At 41.4% G+C, this 14119-nt stretch overlaps 1 long non-coding RNA gene across 2 annotated transcripts in view; it reads left to right on the top strand.

Moving 5' to 3' along the window:
• Positions 1–1141: 1141 nt before the first annotated feature.
• The window catches only part of LOC123852571 (uncharacterized), a 455546-nt gene continuing 442568 nt past the window's right edge, over positions 1142–14119 (top strand). For both annotated transcript variants that reach the window (XR_010407436.1, XR_006792925.3), the window contains exon 1: positions 1142–1247. This is a non-coding gene — a long non-coding RNA (uncharacterized LOC123852571). The remainder of the gene's footprint in view (positions 1248–14119) is intronic.

The following is a 14119-nucleotide window of genomic DNA, read 5'->3' as shown; positions in this document are numbered from 1 at the left end:
ATCATATATTACATAGGAACAATAATGTAATAATAAAATATAACCGTGATACAATAAAAATAATCAGTATCCAGCTCAGTGACTGTTCAGCTTACTGGATTGTTGTGGTGAAGAAATGAGAAAGCACTAAGCAAAATTGTTCACAATATTACTTATTTATTTGGTGAAAAATTGGCCTTTTCATACTTAAAAAGACAGCTCTATTGAGGAGTACTTGACATTTGGTAAACAGCACATACTTAAAGTATACAATTTGACATACATATATACCCATGAAATCAATGAAGAAATGCACATCTCCATCACCCCCTAATTTTTTTCATGCCCCTATGTTATATATGCTCCCCTCCTCCCTGCCCCTCACCCCCCATCTCTCACCTCCAGGCCCAGGCAACCAACAGTCTGCTTTCTGCCACCATAGTCTGCATTTTCTGGAATTTTATGCACATGAAATCATACAGTGTGGAATATATATATATATATATATATATATATAAAATCAGGAAAAATATATATATTTAACAGGCTTCTTGAACTCAGCATCGCTATTTTATAATCCATCCATGTTGTTTCATGTATCAACAGCTGATTTTTTTCTTTTTAAGATTTTTATTTATTTATTTGACAGAGAGAGACACAGCGAGAGAGGAAACAAGCAGGGGGAGTGGGAGAGGGAGAAGCAGGCTCCCTGCAGAGCAGGGAGCCCGACGCAGGACTCGATCCCAGGACCCTGGGATCATGACCTGAGCCCAAAGCAGACGCTTAATGACTGAGCCACGCAGGCGCCCCCCATTGTTGATTCTTTTATAATCCATCCATGTTGTTTCATGTATCAACAGCTGATTTTTTTCTTTTTAAGATTTTTATTTATTTATTTGACAGAGAGAGACACAACGAGAGAGGGAACACAAGCAGGCTTCCCGCAGACAGGGAGACCTAGGCGGGGCTCGATCCCAGGACCCTGGGATCATGACCTGAGCCCAAAGCAGACGCTTAATGACTGAGCCACGCAGGCGCCCCCCATTGTTGTTATTTTATAATCCATCCATGTTGTTTCAGGTTGGAGTCATGACCTCTGATGGACCTGTGAACGGAAGAGGGCGATCCCAGGCCAGGGGGCCCCTGCCCTGCGCTTAGAACGTGCGTTCCCATGATTCACCGGCCGCGCCGCGCGGGGAAGCACGCAGGCCGCCTGGAGAGTCACGTGTAACCACCACCGGGAGGGTGTACGTGGCGGATGAACACAGGTAAGGGCTCCGTGTAAACGGCCAAGATTCCGGCGGGTGGTGCCCGAGTACGTCAGCTCGCTTGCCTGTTGAAACTGCCGCCTGCCATCCGGAGCGGCCGGCCTCGCGCCGCCGTGGGTCTCCCCTTGCCCTCGGCGCCCAGTGGCGGGCCGCCCGGAGAGGGAGCGATGTTTGTGGGACGGAGGCGTCCGCGGGGAGATCCGGGTCGGCCTGGGCCCCTGTGTGGGGGTGCGGGAGCCTTGCGGAGCACACCACGGGACCGCCGGGACTGGCCCACCCGCGAGGGCGGCCGGCTGGGCGCTGGTGGGGGCCCTGCGCGGCGGGGGCGGCGGAGGGGGTGCGTGGCTGCGCCGGGGGTCGCCGCCCGTGCCCAGCCGGCCGCCCAAGCCGGGGTCTGCAAGTTTGGAACAAGAGCTGCGGTGAGAGAGGGCGGCGGGGGTCCAGACTCCGCGGGCTCCCGGGCTGGCAGGCAGAGCGGCGGAGCGGAAGAATATGTTGGAGACCTTGGCGGCCATTTTGCAGAGCGAGGACGGCGTCTCCTACGCAGGGCCACCGTTTGCATGAGATGTGCCTGGGTCGGCGGAAGGGATGGGCTGGGAACTGTTGGGGGGAGTACACCAAGGACTTGGGTCGCAGCTCTGGAAGGGGCAGAAAGCCCGTGTCCTCCCGGCCCGGCAACAGCTCGTAGCGGTGCGCATGGTGCTCGGAAAGGTCGGGCCTGCGGGGAGGCGGGAGGAACGTCCCTTCCTTATCAAGCGCGGGGTGGAGAACCTGTTCCATGGACCGACCCCTGCTGGGGCTCAAACCCCCATGGTGGCTAAGTGAGTGCCTACTGCAGCAGGGGGCACCTTGTCCACCAGCCCACTGTTTCTAGAAAGGTGGGTGCTACTAAGTCATGTAGAGTATGTAGATCCTCCCAGTGCCCCTGCCCCTATTTTTATGGAAGAGAGGAGGAAATGCCTGCTGATGGCGGGTGTATATATAGATGCCTGGAAATGGGAATGAATGCAGCAGCCAAGGGGGTTGAACTCAGTGATTTTTCTGGTGACCTGTCATGAGCCCTGGTAGATTCCGCCACATTCACTAGAGAAGTGGTCTTTCATGTATGTGCAGAAAGACAGTTCTACTTCATCTTCAGTCTTGATGCCTTTCTTGCCTTACTGCTCTGACCATAACCTTAAATGTGGTGTCCACTGGAAATGGCAAAACCAGACATTTTTACCCTCTGCCTGGTTTTAGAGGGACAGTATTTGATCTTTTAGCATTAATCGTGATGCCAGTGTAGACTTTTTAATTTTTAAAATAATTATCCTTTATGAGATTGTGGAAATTCCCTTTTATTCCTAGGTTGCTGAGAGTTTAGATTGAGAATGAATGTAGTTTAAGATTTTTTTGGTTTTAATATGGTGACTTAAATTAATTGATTTTCAGATGTTAAACTGGCCTGAATTTCTGAGAGAAACCCCACTCTATCATGATATATTATCCAGTTTATAATTGTTGTATTTAATGTATTAAAATTTCGTTTAGAATTTTAGTTTAGAATCTGTGTTCATGAGGAATACTGGTCTTTGGTTTTCTTTCTTTTTTAAAATTGTGGTAAGAACACTTATCATGAGACCCTCAACAACATTTTAAGTGCACAATACAGTATTGCTAACTATAGTCACATTACACAGCACATCTCTTGAATTTATTCATCTTGCATAATTGAAATTTTATACCCATTGAACAACAACTCCCCATGGCAACCATATTCTACTGTCTGTTTCTGTAAGTTTGACTATTTAAAATACCTCATGCAGAATTTATCTTTCTGTGATTGGCTTATTTCACTTCGCATAACGTCCTCCAGGTTTATCCATTTTGTCACATACGACAGGATTTCTTTCTTTTTTAAGGCTGAATAATATTCCATTGTGTGTATACACCACATTTTCTTGATCCATTCATCTGTTGGTGGACATTTAATTTGTTTCCATGTCTTGGCTATTGTGAATAATGCTTCAGTGAACATGAGAATGCAGATATCACTTCAAGATCTAATTTCAGTTCTTTTGGATATATACCCAGAATTGGGATTGCTGGATCATATGGTAGTCCTATTTTTAATTTTTTGAAGAACCACCAAACTGTTTTCCATAATAGCTGCACCATTTTATATTCCTACCAACAGGGTACAAGGGTTCTGATTTTTCCACATAGTTGACAAAACTTATCTTTTTTTTTTTTAATAATAGCAATCCTAACAGATTTGAGGTGATACTTTATTATGGTTTTGATTTGCATTTCTCTGATGATTTGTGATGTTTGACATCTTTTCACATAACCATTGGCCATTTGTATGTCTTTAGAGAAATGTCTATATAAGTCCTTTGTCTGTAGTCCAATCAGGATTTTTTCTGTGGGTTTTTTGGTTTGTTTGTTTTGCTATTGAGTTGCAGGTTCCTTACATATTTTGATTATCAACCCTTTATCAGATATATGGTTTGCAAATATTTTCTCTCATTCCATGGGTTGCCCTTTCACTCTGTTGTTTCCTTTGCTGTGCAAAAGCTTTTCAGTTTGATATAGTCCTACTGGTCTATTTTTGCTTTTTTGGTTTGTGCTTTGGTGTCCTATCCAGGAAATCATTGCCAAGACCAATGTCAAGAAGCTTTCCTTTTGATTATGGGCACAATTCCCAGCCCAGTGTGAGCACTGAGTAATGTTCCCTCTAATTTTTTCAGGTGGTTATTTCCTGGGCCTCAGGTAGATCCATCACATCATCTGTTAATCAGTACTTTGATAAATATTCAAGTATGTCCCTCTGCAGTTCTCTGGAGTCCTAGCTGGTCCTCTGTCTTGTCAACTCAATTTGCCTTGTTCTTCCCAGAGTTTCAATTCTGTCTTCTCAATTCAGAGAACCTGCTGGGGGCGCCTGAGTGGCTCAGTTGGTTGGGCGTCTTCAGCTCAAGTCATGATCCCAGGGTCCTGGGATTGAGGCCTCTGTCATGCTCCTTGCTCAGTAGGGAGCCTGCTTGTCTCCCTGCCCCGCCCCTGATGCTCTCTCTCTTTCTCAAATAAATAAACACAATCTTTAAAAACAACAACAGGGCGCCTGGGTGGCTCAGTTGGTTAAGCGACTGCCTTCAGCTCAGGTCATGATCCTGGAGTCCCAGGATCGAGTCCCACATCGGGCTCCCTGCTCAGCGGGGAGTCTGCTTCTCCCTCTGACCCTCCTCCCTCTCATGCTCTCTCTCTCAAATAAATAAAATCTTAAAAAAAAAAAAAAATTTAAAAACAACAACAAAGAAATCAGAGCTTCATCCTCTATAATGTTGACTCTAAAAGATGACCCTTCCAGGGATATGACTTGGTCTCTATTTTATGTTTTTTCATTAGTAACAATAGCTATGGGACTCCAGAGTCTCTAGGCCTTTGTTTTCTCATCGACAATATGGGGACAATTGTAGTAGATCATTAGAGGATTCATAGTGAGGATTAAATGACAGTATCTGCAGTGCTGTTAGCTTTGTACCTGACACATAGAAGTGCTCAATAAAGATTAGGAGATCATTAATCTTTAAAGATACTCCCAGTTCTCGTACCACTGTTGAATTTGCAAAATGATCCACATTTATCTTACTCCCTGCCTTGACCTGTCATCACACACGTGCGCGTGCATACACACACACACACACACACACACACACACACACATACTCTTCTTTTCTGTAGACTTAAGAGTAACTACTTTGTTTGGTTTGTCTTAATGGTGATATTTTAGTTAGAAGCATCCAATTTCAGAGTTGGATGTGCACTTCATGACCATTTTACCCAATATCCTCCAATATCCATATTCTTCAAAGAAGTAAAGTGCAGTTTGGAGATATGAAGTCATCTGCCCAAGATAATGGAGTTGGTAGTGGTGTAACTGAGTCTCCAGATTTTCCATCCAGGTGTTTTCTCCACAAAACAATACTACCCCTCTTTCTCGTTCTCTAGTCTTCTCTCAATTCTGGTAAATACTTTGACATTCACAAATAGGAATTTCACAAAACATTACAGACCCACTTATACCATAGTTCTATATAAGATTTTAAATTTTCTTTTCCCTTTTTATATTGGAGTGTGTGTGTGTGTTGGGGTGAGGATGAGGGTGGGGAAATGGGAAAATCTAACCAGACTCACTATAAACCAAATTAGCTGTCACAAAAGAAAATCATGCACTGGCAGGTTTAAGAGATCCCCAAGTCCATATTCATTTTATAGCTGATAAAGTTGTGACTTTGAGAATTCAACTGATGGGTCTTAGTTTGATATTTGGTTAAGCTAAATTTTGGGTAAGCTAAAATTTAACATTCTGTTAAACACAGTGTCTTTTCAATAGTTTGCAACAGCTTCCAGGATAGTGAACATGGATGGTTATTAATGTAGTGTGGTACAACTGAGTAAAAATTCCCATAATTTCTTCAAATGATACTTTTGGAGAAAATAAGAGCTCCATATAACTTTAAATATTAACACTCTTGGTTATTTACACTACCTTTTTTCTCCCTTTTACTTTAAACATATATAAACAACAACAAAAAGTAGTTCTTAAGCTTAAGCATTATGGTGGTAGTATAAAAACATATTTAAAGCTTGTTCACTTTGAGCATAATCACTTTTTAATCTTTTAGGTCATAACCACCAATTGAACACACATTATTTGAAATCTTTATTTTAAAAACACAATGAGTTTGCTGAAACAAAAATACTTCATAAGTAATAAAATACTTTATGCATTAAAAAAAGAGTGCACATAAAAAAATATTTAGAATTAGATTTTGGCTTTAGGCGATCTTTGTAAATGAGACACAATTTTTATAACTTTATAAATATCTTTACAACATCCAAATTATCTTGCAATAGAAGTATGAATTTTATTACATCACAAATGTATATTATGTGAATGCAAAATTGGATGCTGTTAAATCCTAGACAGTCTGATCTTTAGAATGATTATGTGATTGAAATTTCATAATAATAATTTGTTTGGTAGTGGATCAATTATTTTTTTGAGAGTGAATTTATCATTTTCTTGACTGTGTCTGATCCTTGGATCCTTGGGGGTAAATTTTCAGTACAGCACATGGGGATTTAGCTATGTGAGTCCCATTAGTGTGAAACGGAGTTTTGCAGCTAAATCCATGAGCTGAGCAGTTGCTCTTTAATGTTATTTTAATATTTAATGGTTATTGCAGGGTTGTCAAGCTGGGACTGTCTCAATGAGAGAGATTTCCAGAACTTATGAGAGAGATTTTAAACATCTATTTAGAGCATATTGCAATATCCTTCGTTATAAGAAGAAGATTCTTTAGGGAGAAACAGTCCAATTCAAAAAAGGGTTTCCCTTTAATTGTGGCAAATTTGAGACTGAGATAATCGATTTCTTATTTTTATTAGAATTATCCAAAGGACTCATTAAATTGCTTTCATGAGGTAACTTAGATATTAATTTGGTGAAATTTTAATGGAGTATCAGAGAAAAGAATAAAGCGTTTTTTTTGTGTATGGATTGTTACTATTTTTGTCATTCATTTTACAATTTTTTGAGTTAATTGGCACTCTTGATTTTCCTTAAAATTTTCTAGGCAAATTTATAGAGGTAATCATATGTGAGAAACCTCTATGAAGGATCAATAGTCTTTACCACAAGTTAGATTATTTAGTCATCTTGGAAAATTGTCTCACTATAAAGAATACACAGCTGCATTCTTCCCAGTGGGCATCTCCCTAAGTGCCTGGTGGCCTCTAAGAAGTTGTACAGGCCTAAGTGTTTTTGAAGAATCAGAGCATCTGGTGTCAATCCTTAAAATATACCCCATATTATTTTGGTCAAATCTAAGGAACATGAAACCTGTATCTGAAGTACCCAGCAAAGTCATTTAAGGTCTCCAGGTAGAAGTGTTGGAACGACTCAAAAGAAGAAGAAAAAAAGAACAGCTGTATCCATTTATCACTTATCCCTCCTTTTGTCCACAAGTTCAAATTTTCCTCCTTTTGTTTCACTCAACTTGTAAACCTGTACAAGTTTACACATTCTGGAAACAAGCAGACAAACCAATTTTTCTGTCACACAGTGCTCCCCTCCAGCTATGTTCTTAACATCTGCTTCCACCCACCTCTTTGGAAGAGCCATCAACCTCCACAATCCCCTCTTCTACTTCCTTCCTGCTTGGTGGTATTACCATTGACTTCATGCTGGCTGATTCTGACCTCTCCTCAGTGTCTATCTGATCTATCCACCCTGAGGTTCTTCATATCCTGAAATACCACCTTCTTTTCACTTCTTCCTTTCCCTTGCTCCTTTCTTTCTTAGTTCATTCATTACTAAATACATTTTATCAGACACTGCTCAAAGTACCTTACACAGATAAATAGGCATAGTCACAATCCTTCGGGGGGAGGATGGGGGAGAGGGAGGTAAGGGTCTAATGGGAGAAATAGAAAAACATCCTTCTTTTTTCTGCTCAGTGATGCTGGAGTCTGGACTCTGGAAACAACATTTCTCCCTTGATTGCTGGTTCCCTTCTAGGTTCTTGTCAATAGGGAGTATACAAGAGAGACCAGAAGGCTGGAGTTGGGCAGAAGGGACTTACTCTTCCCTGTTTCCTTACTCTCCTTGTCAGTGATACTTCACCAAGGCCCTTCACTCGGGCAGGGATGGTTGGCTCCAGTCTCCAGCTATTTGTTGGCATTCTCAGAATCAGCTTCATTGTGCCCATTCAGTGGTATCAGGAACAGTTGGGCACTGGTCCACTTCAGAGGTTTGGGTGCCAGCTCTCTGGAGCATATCCTCCGAGATCCTAAGGTATCAGTATCTCCAGGCAGCACTCAGGAGGCATGGTTTCCAGTTCTGTGGGCCTGAGCCTTGCAGAAGGTCCACTTGTATAGCAGACTGCTCTGCCTCTTGGTTCCATTATGACCCAGCAGTTCAAGGATACTCAGTGATCTGTGGCAGGTAGGGATGCTATTAGGAGCCTCTGGTAAGCCCCAGTAGGGGAATTACGGTGCAGACCCCTAAGCCCTATTCTTTTTTGGGGGGTTGAGGGAGAGATGATTTATGGTTCTTCATTTCTTAAAATTTATTTATTTATTTATTTGAGAGAGAGAGAACGAGAGAGATCACCAGCGGGGAGAGGGAGAAGCAGACTCCCCACTGAGCAGGGAGCCCAATGTGAGGCTTGATCCCAGCCCTGGGATGATGACCTGAGCCAAAGGCAGATGCTTAACCTACTGAGCCACCCAGGTGCCCCAGTGGTTCTTCATAGGTTCTTCTTAGATATAATTTATATACCACACAATTCACACATTAAGGTGTTCAGTGTTTTTTAGTATATTCACAGGATTGTGCAACCATCACCACAATCTAATTTTGGAACCCTAAACTCTCTTGTTTTTTTTTAAAGATTTTATTTATTCAGTTATTCATTCATTCATTCATTTATTTAGAGAGCGCGCGTGAGCAGGAAGAGGGGCAGAGGGAGAGGGAAGAGAGAGAATTGCAAGCAGACTCCGCACTGAGCCGGGAGCCTGATGGGGGGCTGGATCCAACAACCCTGAGATTATGACCTGAGCAGAAATCAAGAGTTGGATGGACGTTTAACTGAGAAACCACCCAGGTGCCCCTAAACTCTCTCTGCACACATCTATTCTCTTTTTGAAAAATAGCTCTTTACTTGTTACTGGGCCCAGATAGAGTAACCATGAGCCACTGAATGACTGTGCAGTATGACCTGGCCAGCATGAACTGAGTGTTGTCTGACCCATCAAGGTTTAACACTGGGTATGTACACTAGCAATCCATCATCCTATGGAAATGTTGGAGGAGACACTATCTCCAGCAAGCTCTGAAGACTCAAGTGAGTTGAATGAGCAGGTGGCACAGACTTTTCTAACTCCTACTGATACTGCATTACCTCACTACCTCAATTCACTCCTATGGCCTCACTGGGGAATTTCTTATGATAAGTTGACTGAGGAGTAAAATCTTGGTCCTGATTTACGTATGTATTAGTCTGTTCAGGCTGCCATCACAGAATAGCACAGATTGGGTGGCTTAAAGAACAGAAATTTATTTTCTCACAGTTCTGGAGGCTGGAAGTGCAAGATCAAAGGGCCATTAGGGTTGGTGTCTGGTAAGGCCTCTATTCCTAGCTTACAGACAGCTGCCTTCTCACTGTGTCCTTTTATGGCCTTTCTTGTGTGCACGTGCAGAGATAGAGACAAGGACAGACACAGACAGAGATGTCTGGTGTCTCTTCCTCTGTGATAGTTAATTTTATGTGTCAACCTGACTGGGCCATGGGGGGTGCCCAGGTATTGGTCAAACATTATTCCAGGTGTTTCGGTGAGGGTGTTTTCAGATGAGATTAGCATTTGAATCCATAGACTGAGTGAAGTAGATTGCCCTCCCAAGTGAGAGGCAACACCTTCTGCCTGACTGCCTTGAGCTGGGATCTTTCACCTGATTTCTTACACTAATACATCAGCTTCTCCTGGGTCTCAAACCTGCTGGCTTTTAGACTAGAACTTACAGAACTGGCTCTCCTGGTGCTCAGGCCTTTAGACTCAGACTAAACTATTCCATCAGCTCTCCTGGGTCTCCAGTGTCCAGCATGCTGACTGCAGATCTTGTGCTGATTGCAGATCTTGGAACTTCTTAAATTCCATATCACATGAGACAATCTCTTGTAATAAATCTCTTTATATTGATTTTTATCTGGAGAATTTTGCCCAATACACTCTTATAAGGACACTAGTCCTATCAGATGAAAGCCCCATCCGTATGACTTCATTTAGCTTGTATTACTTCCTTGTATTTCTATCTTCAAATATGGTCACATTGGGGGTTAGGGCTTCAGCATATGAATTTTGGGGAGGACACAGTTTAGTTCATAAAAACATGGTTCTACATGATATCTTGGCACTAATCAGAAGTGTACTGCTGTAACGTTACAATACAATCTGGAATGTTTTTGAAAGATAATGATGTGAGAGAAATTCTTCAGGTGGGTGGAACTTCAAGTAGTCCACTTGGTTGTACTAACAGTAGTCCGGAAGGATGGCTATATATTAATTCATAGTCAGCAGGTAACAGTTTGACGGGTGTGGGTCAAGGACTTGGAAAGAACAGGACTGAAGATTGGCAACAAGTAGGTCTGGAGAAGAGGAATGTGGATGTTTTTTTTTGGAGTGGGCACAGAATGTAAAGATAATTTGTGTCACATGTAAAAGCTCACCAAGGGGCATCCACTGTAGAGGAGTCTCTCAGTTGTCAGAAGGACAAGGTAATATATTCTATGGATGTCAATCATCCTCTATCTTGTCCCTGTTATTCCAGTGCTTGATCAGTGGGCCTAGGTATGAAGCATCTGTGGTAGCACTGGGGAAGGCTATGCATGAGCTTATCTTCCCTTAAGCAAGGATGACTTGGCTTCTACCACTGCCGAGTGCCTTATCTGCCAATAAAAGACCAATATTGACCCTTGGTATGGCACCATTACTCTAGCTACCTAGAGACAAGTTAATAACATTGAATTCCTTCCATTTTGGAGGGGCAACAATTTGACTTCAGTGGCTATGGATATCTCTTTCCTGCCTATAATGCTTTTACTGGCACAATCATCTGAAAATATAACATCTTATTGACCGTATTCCATATAATGTTACTTCTCTCCAAGGAACTTATTTCATAACAAAAGTAGGGCAGTGAGCTCAAGTGCATGGAATCCACTGGTCATAGAACCACCCCAACACCCTTTCTCCTTTCTCTCTCCCTTTATCTCATCTCTCTCTCTCAGGTATCTTTCTCTAGGGGAATCAAGCTGCCATGTTGTGATCAGCCCTATGTAGAGTTCAAAGAACTAATGTCTCCACCAACAACCACTGAGGACCTGAGGCCTGACAACAGCCATGTTAGGGAGCTTGGAGGTAGCTTTTCCATGGTTGATCCTTAAGATGGCTTCAGCTCATGCTGACACCTTTATAGCCTCATAAGAGACCCTGAGATTGAGGAACCCAGAAAAGCCATGGCCACATTCCTGAGTCACAGAAATTGGCAGATACATGTTTGCTACTTTAACCTGCTAAGTTTTGTGTTCAGTTGTTATACATCAATAGCTAAATTATATATATTAAATAAGTGAATAAAGTCTCTGATAAATTTTAAACACTGGACTGCTATGATTAAATATGTTTAAATATGAATAAATATTTTAGAAATATCACTGGCATCAATTTTTAAAAAGACCACTTTGGCATCAATATGGCCAATTATGTTGGGTTAGCCTATGGGCAGGAGAATAAGAGGATCAGATAACAGGAGCCTAGGTGTGAAGCGAACGAACGCACTGACAGTGAGAATGGAGAAAAGCTGGATTCAAGGAGGTACTTAGAGGAGGTCATCTGTCAGACTTGGGCAACCAACAGGATATGAAACACTTTCTCTATGTAAAAAAATGAGACTCCAGTCCCCACCATATTGTGTCTCTTTTACATGGTTGCTCTTCATTCTCTTCTCCAAAACCTCCCTCTCATCTGTCTCCCCTGAAGTGGTCAGAGTTCCACAGATTTCATGTTAGGCAATCTCATCTGAACCCGTGGCTTCTATTACCAACTGTATGCTAAGGACTCCAATATTCTTCCTCCCCGCACCTCTCCTGGGAGCGCAAGTTTTATATATCCAACTCTACACAAAGTCCACGTTATCTAGTTCAGGAATTAGCACACTGAGTTTGGGCTTTGTAGGCCACACAGTCTCTGTCGAAATACTCAGCTCTGGGGTTGTAGTTATGATAGTGGCCAGAGACAATACATAAATGACTGAGCATGCCTGTGTTCCAATAAAACTTTATTTATAGGCAGTGGAATCAGAATTTCATATAATGCTCACTTGTTATGAGGTATTTTCTTTTTGATTTTTTTGTACCATTTTTTTTCAAAATAAAAACTATTCTTAGTTCTTGAGCCCTGTGGGCTGTAATTTGCAGACCCCTGATCTCCACACCATGTTTCTAGCCTCATTTTCTGGTATTCTTTGCACTTAAGAGGAGGCAAACTTAATGCCCTTTTTTATGTCCTGCATTGACTGTCTATGGAGTTTCTGTTGCCTTTGATGCCCTCTTGCTCTCTTCCACCTTGTGAACTCCTCATTGATAATTACTGGCTCAGTTGTACCCTGCTCAGTGCAGCCTTCTTGGATTCCCCCAGGCAGAATTATTTCCTTGCTCCTCTGTGCTCTCAAAGTACTTTGTTCCTATCTCTGTTATAGCAGGTATCATATCATAGTGTCATTTATCTCTTTAAGTACCTGTCTGCAGCATTGGCCTATGAACTCCTCAGTGTCAAACGTCCCCCCTTATTCATCCAGTCCTCACTTAATAATGTCTTGAAGTGACTCATACAAGAAAGCCAACATTTTGTACAAGATACTACAGATTATTTCTAGAAAATTCGACCATAAAGATAAGTGTTTTCATTAAAATGCTCACTTTTTATCTTTGAAGTCTGTTTTTTTTGGAGAATAAGTATTGTATTCTGAAAGCTAGTTTTCATAATACTTCTCCGAGGATCAAATATTAAAAATTCTTGTAAAAATATTTCATAATCCATATATAAATATAAAAATGTTAATCTTCATTAATATTATTGCTATTACTCAAACTACAGCTTCTACAGTTACTACTGCCATAGATATTGCTATAAACCTGTTTTTAAAAGAAATTTGCCTCACTGGTAGTGGAAATCAGCCCCAGTAATATAAATTTATCTTACCTCCCAAAGCATGTATTTCCTGATTTGTTTTTGCAGATATTTTTGTTAATGACATGAACTCTTTTATACTTGTTATCTTTTGTTTTCATACTAAAATTAAACCGTTTTTTCCTTGAACTTTATATTCCTGTGATTTCTTTTTTAAAAAAGAAATAAGTGTTTTTCATTTCTTTCTTAAATATGTCCATTTAAATATGATTTCTCATTCTACCTTCATAAGACATGTTCTTTTCACCAAATGTAATCCTGGAGATAATCTCAGGCACAAGGACTGGCAGCCTTCGACAGTGGACTACTTTATGATGGAGAGAAGTATTTTCAGTCTCTCCCCTATTAATTTCTATCAAAAGCCAGCTTTACTCTCTTGTTCCTTAGTGGAACTATTTCTGTTTCATTTCAATTAAAAATGAAATGTCAGCATTTCAGGATGCATTGTGCTGCTTTATGGTGCACACGATTCCAACTCATTAGGGAGAAGGCAGCATGTTTGGAGGAAACCCAGTTGGGATGGAAAAGTAGATTTGTTTCACGTTTTTGTTAGGAGTATGAACCAAATGTGTTTTACAAGGCCTCTATTTAAAGGAAGAATCCATGGCAATAGGTTTCTCAATTCCCATATCATTCACTATCTTCAGCTTGTCCGGAGGTTTCTTCTATTAGATCATATTTTCCTTATTCCCAAGCTAAATTTATCTAAAAACAATATCACCGTCATTTCTTGTCTGTGAATACCTATATACTGTTGGAAAAGAGTGCCTGAAGATTGAGGAAGTAGTTATGGTTCTTTAAAAAGTTGATTTAAAGGTAGTATTTTAGGAGGGTTGGTGTTCCAAGAAAAAAATGTCTATGCTTCAAGTTTTTTTTTTTTTTTTTTAAGATTTTATTTATTTATTTGACATAGACACAGCGAGAGAGGGAACACAAGCAGGGGGAGTGGGAGAGGGAGAAGCAGACTCCCTGCTGAGCAGGGAGCCCGATGGCGGGGCTCGATCCCAGGACCCTGGGATCATGACCTGAGCCGAAGGCAGATGCTTAACGACTGAGCCACCCAGGCGCCCCTATGCTTCAAG

Source organism: Mirounga angustirostris, unplaced genomic scaffold, assembly GCF_029215605.1.
Source record: "Mirounga angustirostris isolate CCGP_5_RB_7025 unplaced genomic scaffold, mMirAng1.0.hap1 SCAF_14, whole genome shotgun sequence".
NCBI classification, from domain to species: domain Eukaryota; kingdom Metazoa; phylum Chordata; class Mammalia; order Carnivora; family Phocidae; genus Mirounga; species Mirounga angustirostris.
This window is presented reverse-complemented; position numbering and strand designations above follow the sequence as displayed.